Consider the following 14,564-nt stretch of genomic DNA (forward strand, 5'->3'; position numbering starts at 1 on the left):
ACCCAGTGTTCTGTGAGGACCTGGGGAGCTCAACAGCTCAGCTGTGGAGGGCTAGCAAAGAAGGGCTAAACAAACATAAATGAACTTTTAAAAAGAGTAGAAGAAAAATTAAAAGACGAACTGGTTTTTTTTCAAGCATTGTAAGTTTGTAATGAAACAGCATACACAGCAAAGGAGCAGTCAGGAGTAACCAATGAGCCCGGCACGCTCTTAAGGACTGAAGAAAAGCTTGAATTTCCCTGCACTCAGGACACAGAAGTCAACTAGGTTCACTTCCCAGCAGTAAGTTGGTGTTTCTTGGTCCCCATGACATCAGACCGCTTGACAGGGAAGGCTATCAACAAGAAAATCAAACATCTCCCTACTGCAAAGTTTGGGAGAGGTCCAACAAACCCTATTTACCTTTGAGTGGGCCAAGGGGCTTACAGGAAGGAGTAACAAATTTCCCATTGATTTCCAGGGGTTGTCTTCCAAAACTGTGGGGATAGAGGGCTACAAAGGGAATCAATTCCCTTCTGCCTTCCCCCACAACCACATGATGACTTCACACATCCATCAACCTTTGCATCAAACAGAAATTCCACCCTCACTGCTATAAACAAATCTTAGTAACTTAAGAGCATCTGTCCTGAGCTGACAGTTTTCCCCCACTCTCTCAACCACCACAGCAGTGAGGAGGATGAGGAAATGGAGGAAGGTAGGCTGTATGGGACAAGGATGACAGTGGAGCAGGTACCACATGGCAGCAAAAAGGCCTTTTGGAAGGAACAGAAAAAAAATGAGCAAGAGCGGCCCTAGTGCAATTCTTAGACCTTTCCTCTGAAAAAGCCTCTTGTGACTCATGGGAAGGGGTGCCTGCTGCTGCCAAACCTCCCACTGCAGAGATCATTCTCCGCAGAAACCAAGGAAACCCTAATCCTGCCCGCATTTTCCTCAGCTCCACCATTCACCAGTTGGTGCTTGTTCACAGCATTGCTACGATCTCTCCCTCACTTCTGCAGCTCCCCTTCACCAGCCACTCTTCCCCAAAACAACCAGGAGCTCTGGGAGGTCCCAGCAACATCATCATTGGAGCTGGGATGATAGAAGAATAAGAAGTCCTGAAAACTGTCCTGTAATTTCTCTCAGAGGTTCCTAACGGAACTCACGTGGCTCACAAGCAATGGATACATATTGCCAGCCTGTGTCCTATACCCTGGAGCCTAGTGATGAATGTTCAACCACCCACCCAAATCACCTTCAGTCTGCCCATGAAAGCATTTCCAGAGACACAATCTGCTGAAACAGCCCATGGCAAATGGTTTCATCTTAAGATACTGCAAATAAAAACCATCTTAATCATCAAGTTTGTTCTGGTTGCCCTGCGATATATGTTTCCATACCTATAAAAATACTTCTGACAAGACAAAAGGCATAGGAGGAGACAGGGACGAAGTGCCTAATCCAGATAGATGCTGGAACACAGAGAACACTCAGCCCTGTCTGAGATTTAACCTCATGTTTACCTGGCTTAGTCACAGAAGCAGGAAACTCTTCACATAAAATCAATGCACCCCAACACAGTGAAAATACAAATATAAGGAAGCTGACAAGACAAAGTCCTGGAAATAATTAAATTACATTTCCAGCACTATTCCTCTCAAAGAGGAGTAAAGACATTTACAATCTCAGTAAAGGAGGTAGTGAGACTGTGACTGAGGCCTGATCTAAATTCTTAAGATTTTGCTGGTTCAGGTGGATTTTTTTTCATTATCACATTCACACAAGATAATGAACTCAACTTCATTACTGCCCAGCTGCATACTGGGTCCCTCTGTGCAAGATGCTGGGCAAAACAGAAGACAGCTGCCATTTTAACTTAAAAGAGCCAAAACCCTAAAGAGATAATTGTAGTGGCTCTCTTCATTTCCAGGATAATGAGGAGGGTGGGGGAGGTGGGGGTGGGGGGAAGAAGAATAACCATAGGTTTGGGCTTTCCCAAGGTCACACACAACCTCTGTTCCAAAACAAAGCAAGACACTTCCACAACCTCTCCCCAAGATCTTTCTACCCAAATCACTGCTGAAGCCTTGCAACCAGTGTTTAACAAAGGACTTGTGGGTTGGTTGCTTCTTTTTTAGCAAAGACTGGATGAACATTTTATGCAATGCCTAAAATAGTTTCCAATATCATTAGTGATGTAGATTAAGAGGCATAGGTCTACTGAACAGGAACTGCACCACTCTGGTAAAAATAGGCCTGGAACAGGGAATTTTCTTTTTATTCACTATTGCCTTAGCACTTGAAACAATGCTGGGGATTTCTGCCTTCTGGAGAGCTTAAGAGGAGATAGATGCTTCACCAGACTCTCTAAATATTGTCTGTTCCTCTGCAGTAGTAATAAACATCAGTTTATCTATTTTACCATCCATTTGAGGGAAAAACTTGCTTTTATTTTTTTTCCCCTTCTCAAGGCAGGGGAAAAACAAAATAGAAGAGCAGTAATAAATTCTAGAAAAACACATGCAGTTTAGCACGCTAGCTCTTTCACCAGGGCTATGTAGTGAGGAGGGCTATAACGCTGGAGTCACCATCTTCCTCTTTGTGGTTACTGAAAACAGAGAGGATGGATGTGGAGCAGTTAGGGAAAAGCCACTGGCCCAGTTAGCAGCCTCAGTGGGTAACAAGGATTTCAAGGCAGGTTAGAAAGTTTAAGGATACAGAGGGACCCTGGTGTTTTGTTTTTAGTCTTCTCCTCAAAGTACAAGCATGCAGGAGCTGCTCTGCCCACCTCATGCAGCCAGTCCAGGGCCCTTTTAATCATACTATTTCCTTTATACCAGTGGTGCCACCAGCTTTGTATCCACAGCAGATTTCAACATCTTTACAGGACTCATCTGTCCTTCCTCCCAGGCTACCAATAAAACAGGCCTGTATTGGTGACATTACCCTTTCCCAGTATTCATCCAAAGTCATCCCCTCACGCTGACTATTGTGGCCAGCTCTCTTGCACCCACTGACACACTAACTGATACAACGTGGGCTTCTGTGCAGCATGGTTATATAAATGAGTCTTCAAATCCCAGGCATATTATGGCCTCTCTTTCCCCTATCTCAGCTTATTTGTTTTAAACTTGTCAGACAGATACTTTCAGGCATGATCTCTCTTTTGTGAATCCTAGCTGACTCTCCTCAACTAAATAATCAATATGTGGAATATCTAGAAAGGGATTTTCTACTTCTCTCTCTGCCAACATGTCACTAAAATCAAGCTGGAAGATGTAGGAAATTTAAGTACTCCCAGGTCTGTTTTTCAGAACAACCAGTACTGCACTTAACCCTTTGAAGCTACCAAATTCTTTGGCTTTCTGAGGAAATCCTTAGTTTCTAGCTTAGAGACCAGTGAGAACAAGAGAATAAGAAAGCAAAATTCATGAAATGTATTTGTTAGCCCCTAAACCTTGTATGTATATGTGGTAGAGACACTAGTAACAGCTGCAACACAAGCTTTTGTATAGTTACCCCAAAATCAACCATCCCCTCCATCCTGTGTACTCCATGTGGAGGGGAACAGCTTGGTCTCACTGCTTGTTCGGCCTGCTGTTTCTGGGGTGCTAGTGTCACTGACAGCTAGGCAAAAACAAACACCCCAACCTCAAAATCCATCCACAAAGGAAAAGCAGAGAGATGAGCAAATAATCACACCCCAAATTTTGACATGGCAGAAGCAAACCCCCATCTCAGGGAATCACTGAAACATTATAAAGACATCTGATGTGTCCCAACTAGTACAGCCTAAAAGTGCCTTGTGACTCCACTTCCTTGGAAGTGGAGTCTAAATTTTCAGTTGATTCCCTGTGTCCACAGTATCAGAAGCAGTTGATAGCACCAACCCTCCTGCAGAAACCAATGCCACCTGAGAGTGCCGTGACTTTCCACAAAACCAGATCACTGCACTGCATACATCCACGAACACAATGGCTTTGAAGGCTGTGAGACAGGCCTGTGCAGGCAACACTGCATTACTGGGAGGCTCAAAGATTATATGAGTGAACACACAGCCCTTGTCCTGATGGGTGTCCACGTGACAAGCTGTACATCAAAGAGAAACACCAACTGTTTCTCCATCCTATCACATAGTTTATGACTAAGAAAATACTGCAGATAGAATCTGTACCACTTGTTCTCACCTTTTCTCTCTCCTGGCCTACCAGTGGAGTGATGAGTCAAGATAAAAACTTGCTTACTGTAAAATATCACAGCTACTGTAATAGAATTTATTAATATATCAGTTTGTACTTCACTTAATCAGGTAACCTAATGCTTTTAAATTGTCATGTCATAACAGAAGCCTTAGCTATTATTCTGTATTAAATTTATAAACAAAATAGTCTAAACTAATGAATCATTTGTTGAAGCAGATTTTGCAAAACTTGCCATTAAAATATAAACAAAGCTGGCACGGCCTTAAAGACATATAAAGCAGGAACTGCAATGCAAAATACACAGGTTTATCTTTTTGTCTAATCATAGGTTTTGGGTAGTGTTTCAATTCAAATACCATTTATATTTAGGAAAACATGTAAATATTTTTCAGTCAATAGAACACTGGTATATAGTTAATGCAGTATTGAAAATAGATGTTTGCCTGAAATAGTATGCCTGGTATCTGTTACCCCTTTCACTGAAAAGGTATTTGCTCCTTAACTTGAAGATCAATCTTTTCTCAGAAATATGTTCTCTAGCAGCTAAGTACTGCCTTCCTAAAAGCTGCCGGGTGATTATTTTCTCCTATGTACATACTTTCCTTCAAGAATTTTTTTTTTTAATTTGGTTAGCTCAGCTAACTGCTGTTCCTCGACAGCAAAACCGACCAGACAGGCAATAGAAATTGCAGTAACATGTAGTACCATGTAGCACAATTGGTTCCAACAGCTTCTCATTTAGCAACACTTTATGTAAGGAAGGCAATCAGGCAGAAACTCATGCAAGAGCTCCCAGCAGCTGAGCCGTGTGGAGGGGAAGCAGCTCTGTCCTCACCTCAGAGGAGAGACAACAAAAGCAGCCTTATGAGAATGCTGCTGGCTTTCAGCCTGACCTACATGGGCTCAGATGTGGAACTGCTAGAATGGTGCAACAGCTTATCCCCTCTTAACATGGGCAGCCAGGTCCTCTGCATGCAACTGAGCCTGTCCAATACCTGCCCTTCACAGACAGCAGATTTCCAGTAAAACCAACCACAGTTAACAACCACTCTGACCTCTAAGACAAAGCCCTGCTAAAACCACCAGAACCCCTTCCTTGACTTGAGTGCTCCTGGATGAGCATTTGTATTTATGCACACTCTTGTAGCATTTCAGATAAAGGAAGGAGGGCTGGCAGTGTGCACTGCACGGTACAGATACTGTCTTTGCAGAGGACCCCCTTGCAAGGGTTTCTTAATGGATTCTGACTATCACATTTACTGTGAAATGAACATAGCAGATACTGTAGGTTAATTCATTAGCAACTTACGATTGATTCTTGTTTTCATAACCATGAAAGCAGATTTCCTGTGGTTAACACAATGATCCCAATTCCCTCTTGGCTTAGACACATTTAAGTCGGCCACTGCTCCACTGAACCCACAGCACTTACCACATCATGACTAAAATGGGTTTAATGACTGGAAACTTGGATTAGATAACTTAAACATAGCCTTCATTCACTCTGGTCTCACAGTTCTGTCCACAATTATTTTTAAGCTGTTTGTACATGTAAATTACTTCCCTCATCTGAACCAGGTAGTTGCCCCAAGGGTGAAAGGCAGCAGCTGTTTTGCAGCACTCACACTGTCCATGAGCTCAGGGTACAAAGTGAAGGGTGCCACATCCAATCACCATCACCAGGGAGACTTTTGGGAAGTGTAATGTGATTACAGTCAAATCTGGTTTATCAGAATTGGGTGGAAAACATGAAAGTCACTCGACAAAAGGGATTTTTGGATAAATGAAGGACCTTGGAACTTGCCTCATATACCTCAAGGGACGTGATCTTCTGTTAGATGAAGTAATACTTTGATTAATGGTATTTTAGATGACAGGCACAAATGGCAGTACTGCCAGTAAGTCAGGAAACTTCTCCTACTGTTTCAATGACTGCCACCAGAATCCTTGCTACTATAAGCCATCCAGACACTGGTTTACACTGGTTTCAAAGGATGGTACTGTTTGGCAGAGAAGTGATCCTATAGCAACTCCAGGGCACCAAGAAGAATATGACCTGGATTTAAAAGGGGGAAAGGCAGAAGAGAGGCTGGAGAGAGGAATTGCCAGTTTTGGCTCCTCTACCATTCTACCTGAGTTTCTTTAGAAGACTTCCATTCAGTTTGGCAGGCAACAGAAGCATGTACAGCTCAAAAGATAAGGGTTTATGCTCTGTGCAAGGCTATAGAGATATACATAACCAGAATGGAAAGGCAGAATTAAGAGAGTTTTGCAGCTTTAACAACAAACTCTGCAAGTACATAGGAAGAATATGCTAAGCTTTTTAAGAGCCTGAATATTCAAATAAAAATCGGGGAGAAAACAGAGACAAATCCCATATAAATAAGGAAAAGCAAAACCATGGGAACATTATCAGAGAAGTTAAGGAACAAACTGAATTATGATTAGCCAGTAACATAAAAGGCAACAAAAGAAGAATCAGTATGATCTGAAAAGTAGACAGGAAAAGTCATGGGATGCACAAAAGGCTTCGACTCAACCTACTCAACATTGTTCCAATTTTCACAAGACCAACAGGGAGCAAATACTGCATATGATTGTTCTAAAAAGAAGCAGAACTTCAGGTTAGAATAGGAAAGAGCAACTTAAGAAACACTCAAAACAAAGCAGATGCAGCATAGACAGTTGTGTGGATCCTCCCTGACTCAGAAGAGTATTTAAGACTTCAAAACAAACCAGACAAGAGTCTGCTTTATCTTCACAAACATCATCCCAAACACCACACTCTCTCTTAGAAGGTCTCTTGAAAGGAAGCTATGGAAAATTACAAACCAATCACTTAAATGCCACCTTTGCAAAGATTTTGGAAAAATAAACAAGCAGTTTACAAGTACCTACAGGGCAAGAGCACAACTTAAAAAATACTTCTGGCAATAGCTGTTTGTCAGTAACAAATGCCAGCAAACTCATCTCACCTTTCCTGATTTTGCATTTATAAAATTTGGGTTTCACCCCAAGTTAGGATGAGTTTCTCACAGGAAAGCATCTTCCAAAACCAAGATCATTACAGCATACTGCATAGCAGCTCCCAGATCTAAAAGCAGGAAACCAAGGGGAAAAAATAAAGGACTGAACAGCATCTTGAGAGACAAGGCCTCAAACATATACCTAGACAGATCAGGAGTTATGTAGATCGGCAGTAGTTTGACCGGAAAAGGCTTACTGTGGGCAAAAAAAGACAAATCACAGTTTTATTTATCCTAATGGGGATGCTATCCCTAAAACACTGGGAAAATTACTCCATTTTCTTTGGTGGTGGTGGTGGTGTCTCGGCTGGAGAAATGCCAAAATGTGGGGTTTGCACAGTAAGATAGATACTGGCAAATGGGGGAGAGTCCAGATAAGCAAAAAGGAGTTTGGGAAAACATTCTTCTAATCTTTCCTTGTAAAGCACATGTTTTCAGATAGGTTTCTCTAAAGTACAGAAAACCCAAACAGTAATAAAAATCTTTCAGATAAATAATTTTTGAAGATAAAGCAAGAAAGCAATTACATTCTAAATCAGTGGGGGGGATGGGTGAGGAGGATCAAGGAGGGGGGAATAAAAGAGTAATTCACTGGGCTAATTAAAAGCAAATTTGTGTGTGTGTGGTATGTGCAGTAATTAAAACCCCTGCTACTGAGGAAGGTTAAACTATTTATTTATGTATTTATTTTTATATAAAGAGCACCAAGAGCAGTGCCTAGATATGCTGGCATCCTCCTCGAAGAGAATAAGGATCCTGTTGTCCTGCAGGCATCTAGTTTCTCTAACTGGGCAACTGGTACAGCCTCCAGCAAAATTCAGCTAGCCACAGGACTGACTTACATTGCCTTCTCTTCATCCTTCCCAAGCCTAATGAGAATTGCTGGTGCAGAGTATAGCACTGCTCCCTCCACACCTATCTAATACGGGCCAGCTGGAGTGCTGGGAATCTCAGCCCCAATCTGAGCCATTAAGGTCCAGACAGCTGCAAAGCCTACAGCTTCAGGGACACTGGGGCTGTAAAAGGAATGCCAAGGGGAGCTCCTATAGGGTTCCCACTACATCAGCTCAGTCTCTCAGAGGACAAGGCCTGTAGCTCTTCCACGTGAATCCCACCTACTCCTCCCCTCTTTGCTGCTGGAGGACCTCAGTGGGGTGGAGAGGGCACCAAGGCTGCCTCTCCACAATGCCACTGAGATTGTACTTTAGAATCTGGAGCTGACAGTTTTACTGGGTCTGTGACCTGCCATCCCCCAGACTTCCACCTGGTCCATAGGGTGCAACTGGTTCAGATAATTGTCTGACCACTTATTAACACCACAGTAGAGACTGGAAAACACATATGTTCCCAGCATTTGCAAGAAGGCTCCCTACCTCATTTTAGAAGGTTTCAAAAATGAAGTTAGTCTTTGGGGCACAATGGCTCCTATATTTGAATAAAAAAAAGCCCAAGCAATGATGCAGAACCTGTTGAGTAAGAAACCAGGAGAGACATTAAGAAAGACCACAGAAGGAATGAAGAGGAGAGAATAAATGGAATAGCTAATACACATTTGCTCCAGGGTTCTCTCTGCACCAATTGGCAAAAAGAATACAACAAAATCATTAATAATTGAAGGAACTTGAAGACAAAGAGATTTTCATCCAACATTAAAGGGATGAAAGACGTCTGTAATGAGAATTCTGATGATGGTATCATTTGTGGAGGGACTGGGAAGGAGGGGGTTATATTTAAAAGAAATGGTTCCTTTGTAAGACAAGAGCAAGCATTCTCATTACTAATGCAGACAGATGCATCTGAAAGACCTTATTCAGCGGATGGTGTCACCAAACACCCTTCTGGACACAAGCTCTCCACTAACAATACTATACAAGGATAGGAAACTGCTGTAACAAAATATAAAGTGTCACTTGTTTATTCTTTTTAGCTGCATAAATAATTTAAGGATGAATATTAACAAGCATCCAGTTTTCTGTGCCTTTCTTAACTGATGATTCTCTGCACAGAGTTGATGGGAGCTTGAGCTTTCACTGCTTTTGGAAGTTGGCCCTGCAGACCAAGGCAGGACCAACATCAGTAGCAAAACACAGGGGGTAGGGTATCCCTTCTTAGGAGCTGAATCTTGTATAGAGGAATTTCCACTGACACCTTTTAAAGGCCAACCAGCAGTGGAGTCAGGCACACTCATGTCAGCCTCTAGTTCAAGGCCTGGAGTTTCGCACAAGACAGTTTCTGAGCAAACGAACTGTGGTAAGAGACAATCAAAGAGCACAATTATTTTACTGGCTTGCTGCCATACTTGAGGGGAAAGATATTAATGAAACTCAGACTGAAATGCATTGTTTTCCTCATAAAGAATAAAAAGCTACCATTTCGAAACCAGGAAGAGATCAGACTAGATAAATTTCTTAAGAGCAGGAAAAGTCAAAACCAAAGAAACAAAAAGGAAAAAAAACCCAAACCCCATAAAATCAATGCACAACTCTGCATCATTTACAGAAAGCACTGTAAGGGTTGTACTGTGAACCAAAAGCTCACATTATCAGGATAACCAACTTCAAATTAACTACTGATCCCCTAAAAGCTACCCTTGCAAACCTTCCCAAGTCCAAGTGTGGGGCTTGTGGCAGTGCAAACCACAAAGGCGTTTTCAGATTTACACTGTAACATCATCGCTCACCACAGCTAAGTCAATGAGAAGCAACTAATCCACTGCTCTGCAAGAAAGTATGACAGAAAACACAACAGAAAGCATGGCTCAACCTGTCTGAAGCCCGATCTGAACAGAAGCCATGAACAGGAGGGCATCCTCCTGCAACTCTTCAACCAACAGTGGGACTTCTTCCCAGCTCCACACAAAGACTGTATTTTCTGGTCTGCTGGTTTTGCTCAAGTCATCTTCTGCCATCCCCTGAATACCCCCACTGCCATCAGCAGGATGGCTGAAGCTGTAACAGCCACTCACCCAGTGAATGTGGCAGAATGGCTCCCGCAGATCCCATTCTTGGCTGTACTTTGTCTGCAGGTACACCCACGGAGCCACAAAAGCCCAATAAACATAATCTAGTTTATGAGGAAAGTGGGCTTTTTTAATATTATTTTTTACTTGCTTGGCATCTTGTTAGAGACGTTTTCCTCATAAAGTGTTAGTCTAACCTTTGTAAGCCCTGGATTTTGGGCACTATGCTATCTTATTGAGTCTCCCTGGGATTCTCCCTTTGCAGAACTTGCACTTTGCCAGTGGCTCAACAGCATTCTAGTAGCACAAAGGAAGCTCCAAGGGCCGTTCTCCCCACCCACCTCAGTACAGTAAGTCTCTTCCAAAGACACACACTTACCTCCTACGAACTGACTTCAGATTATAAAGCAAACCTCAAATCAACTCAAATACAACAAACTTGGGATGCAACTCTCTTAACAGCAGAAGTTGCAATTTCCTAATATTTTGTACTACTTTCATTACGCATTTTTGCTTTCTGGTCAATGCAAACAACAAGCCTCGGAACTTGCAACTGGCAACATCATTCTTCAACATTTCATTGCTTACACTCAGATATAAATCGCCTGCCTGACAGAGCTTTCACAGGACAAGAGATTAGTGAAAAAGGAATGGATTTTCATTATAGAATTTATACTCTATTCATTGCGTATGTGAGGTTTAATCTCTTATTCTTTCATATTCAGAGACTAAATTCTGAAGAACAGAGAAAGAAATATTCTTTGCACTTCTTATAAAAAGGAAACATGAAAAGTCATTAATAACTCATGAACAGCTTTACTAATAAAAGTACACAGGGCCATGCAAAAATAACCAGCTTTCACCAGCGGGTGACAAAACCTATACCTGCTGCAGAGAGCTGCAGGTCAAGAGTCAGAAAATTCACATCTGTTAAAGCTGCCTGATCTTTTATTAACTTGTGATACTACTCCAGGATGTTTCAATTCTTTGCTACAAGATGTTGTCTGTTAAGCTATAAGAGCTCTATTAAAGTTCATGCCAAGTGTTTCTCAAAGACCATCCACTGATTACATCTGGGTGCTGAGCTCTAGCCACTGCAGTGCTGGGTAACACACTTTTCTTCCAGCCCTTTTTATTACCCCAATTGTATTTGGTGATCCTTGCTGGCTTCCAACTGCTTCCCTGCCTTAGTCCAGCAGGAGAGCGCCCTGATGAAAACAACTTTCTCAGATTTTCTTCTGCCACTGTTCCCCACTCTTACATGCATAGATCTCTTCTCCGACCTCTTCTTCGGTCTCTCCTGAGGGCAGGGTTCAACATTAAAGAGGCAAGTCACATAAAGAGCACATGCCAAGGTTCAGTGAAAGACACTGGCTGGACCAAACAGCTTTCTTTTCCTTACATCTTTGGAGAGCCTTAAGAGCATCTTATCAGTAAAAAGACATCTCTGCACATAGCCCATATGACTGTCAAACAGAGCAGCTGTTTCCCACTGTATTGGTTTTGCATGGCCTGGTTTTTTTTGGGGGGGTGAGGGGGGCCACAGAGGTGGCTTCTATGAGAAGCTGCTGGAAGCTTCCACCATGTCCAGCAGAGCCAATCCCTGATGACTTTGAAGATGGACATGCCACTGGCCAAGGTTGGGCCAATTAGAGAGGTTGGTAATGCCTCTGTGATAACATATTTAAGAAGAAAATCAAATCAAAGTACACACAGTTTTTCTTCTAGCCAGAGAAGGGGAGGAGGTGAGAACATGTGAGGGAAACAACATGGAGACACCAAGGGCAGTGGAGAAGGAGGAGGAGGAGGCACTCCAGGCGCTGGAGCCGAGATTCCTCTGCAGGCCGTGGTGAGGGGGGGAGACCGGAGGGAGAGAGGGACTGGACCAGCCTGTCCTTGGAGGACTGCACCCCATGGAAGAGTGACCCACACCACAGCAGTTTTGGGAGGACTGTTTGCCCATGGGAGGAATTCATGTTGCAGCAGGTTTGGCAGGACTGCTGCTCATGAGATTGGAACCACACTAGAGAAGTTCACGGGGAACTGTCTCCCATGGGAGGGACCCCATGGTCTCACAGGGGAAGGACTCCTCTCCTGGAGCAGCCAAAGAAAATCTAGGGTGATGAACTGACCAAAACCCCCACGCCCTGTCTCCCTGTGCTGTCAGTGGGAAAGACAGAGGGGCTGGGGGAAAAAAGGTATTTTAAAGGCTTATTTTACTTCTCATTATCCTCCCCTGACTCTGTTAGTAATAAATTCACTTTGTATCTTTAAGTTGAATGTGTTTTGCCCTTGGAGTATTTTCTCCCAATCCTTAACTCATGAACCCTTCGTTAATTTTTTCTCTTCTCTGCCCAGCTGTGGCAAGGGAGGATAAGCAACTTTCGTGGGTGCCTGGCGTTGGGCCAGTGTCAAACCGCGACACCCACCTTTCCCCAAATCCAAAATACTCTGTTACTCTGGAGTTTAACAGGATCTATCAACCATTAAACACAGTTAAACACTGTGAATATTTAGAAGCATTAAAACATTTTGGGGAAGAAAAAAAGGCATGAGCTTAGCTTATCCTCTGATTTCTGCTTCTAGAGGCCCTTCCTAGGGGTCACACCTGATGCTTTCAGGTAAGAAAACATTGTCTTCTCCTGAGAGATTTGGGATAATTCTGAAATTTTTCTACGCTATAAATATAGGAGCAAATGTAAGTAAATTTAAAATTACATAAATGTGTAATACACACTCACATTGCTAACACTACATTTTTTCCATCTTTTTTCCCTTGTTCTTCAACCTGTTTACTGAAATTTATAACAATTCTCTGACTTTGGCTTTCAACCATCTCTTAATGTACCTTAAAGCCTTTTTCCTTGTCTCTTTTCATTCCCTTGAACAAGGGAGAAACCAAGTGTGAGAATATCCTCTATATAAAGCAGTATTTTATCAATAAGTATAAACACATGCATTGGTTCAGACTGACTCCAACATACAGCCAAGACAGAAATAGCTGAAAATTATTTTATTTTGTAACTCCTTGGTAGAAATTATTTTATACTTCAGCAACTTGAAAAACAAGTCACTGTGACCAGAAAATGCTTTCTACCCTGCAACATGTGATCAGCAGATGAACAGAAGGCAGAGTGTAAAGGCAGGTATCACTTGAAGATAAAGTCTCCTGACAGTATGTCCCTAATACCCAGGCATTGAGCAGGTGCTAGCCATCTGATAGAGAACTTGGAGAATAAGATAAACTAAAGAGCTTAAGGCTTTTTTCTGTGTTCTCGTTTTATTTTTTTATTCAACTACCACTCTACATGTTGCTATTCAATTTCTGTGGCTCAAGGTTTTGCCCCTTTAGAAGACCAAAAGATTCTCTCATCCTGAACTAATCTTTCATTCTTGAAAAGCATTGGACTGAATAGCCTTATTTCCCCTGTGTATACCAAGGGTAGTGACAGCTGATCCCTTGCCTATACTGCCCAGTCAATTATTCTTATTTTCCTTCTGAAGCCCACAAAGACTCTTCAGTACTGAAAGCTCTTCCAGTGTGAGGGCACCTGCTAAGAAATAAATGCATGAGACAAAATAACGGGTGGGAGAAGGAAAGGGGCTGCAAGGCACCAAGTAGTTCACCAGAACCAGAGGCAACAGCTCAGCCCAGCCCCTGCCTCTCTGCCCTGACTTCCAGAAACTGAGTGAGAAAGTGTTTCTTCAACCCAGCTTTGCTACACATTTGACCTTTCTTAACCAATAGTAGGACAAAAGATCATTGTATTGTTTCCATTTTATCTACACAGCAGCAGCTTGATACCTCAGTCCCAAATCAGCCCCAGCGTACGACGTCCTGCATCGACTTGTACAAACATATTGTCGGCATGTGTAAGTACAGATGGACAATGCCTGCCAGGCTGCACGTGAGGTGATGTCTCAGCTGGGACCTGCTGAGGCACTTTCAGCTGATATTGCATGACACAGGAATCCGCTGAGGACAGCACAGTGGTTTGGCTGCCACAAGATCCTTCCTCACACCTCCCAATCCATGGAGAGCAGGAAAGAAAGCAAAGAGGATGCAGCTTGAAAATTGCAAGCAAGTGCTGTATGGACTGGTACTAGAACTAATACACACAAAAAGTGACAATGAAACAAAATCCCTATAAGCAAAGAGCCATTGGGTCTAAATCACTTACAGCTCATGCTGAAATTGGCCAAACATGTCTCTACCAGTCTAAGTGAAAGAAAGCAACACTCCTGGGTTCAGCCAAGTGTTTTCAAGCTCTTAAAAGCTAAAGACTACCCCAAAGAATTCCTTAGGACCAGAAAAATAGAAAAAAAAGTGGATTTTAAATAAAAGATTTGTCTTATCTGAAGATTCAGAGAAATTACATTACACAAACTGAAGCC

The 14,564-nt window shown here is 42.5% G+C and overlaps 1 protein-coding gene across 40 annotated transcripts in view; it reads right to left on the reverse strand.

Moving 5' to 3' along the window:
* The window catches only part of MAP2 (microtubule associated protein 2), a 236,821-nt gene that overhangs the window by 141,225 nt on the left and 81,032 nt on the right, over positions 1-14,564 (reverse strand). The gene's annotated exons all lie outside the window — the stretch shown is intronic.

The sequence above is a fragment of the Corvus brachyrhynchos genome, unplaced genomic scaffold (genome assembly GCF_000691975.1).
Source record: "Corvus brachyrhynchos isolate BGI_N302 unplaced genomic scaffold, ASM69197v1 scaffold481, whole genome shotgun sequence".
NCBI lineage: Eukaryota > Metazoa > Chordata > Aves > Passeriformes > Corvidae > Corvus > Corvus brachyrhynchos.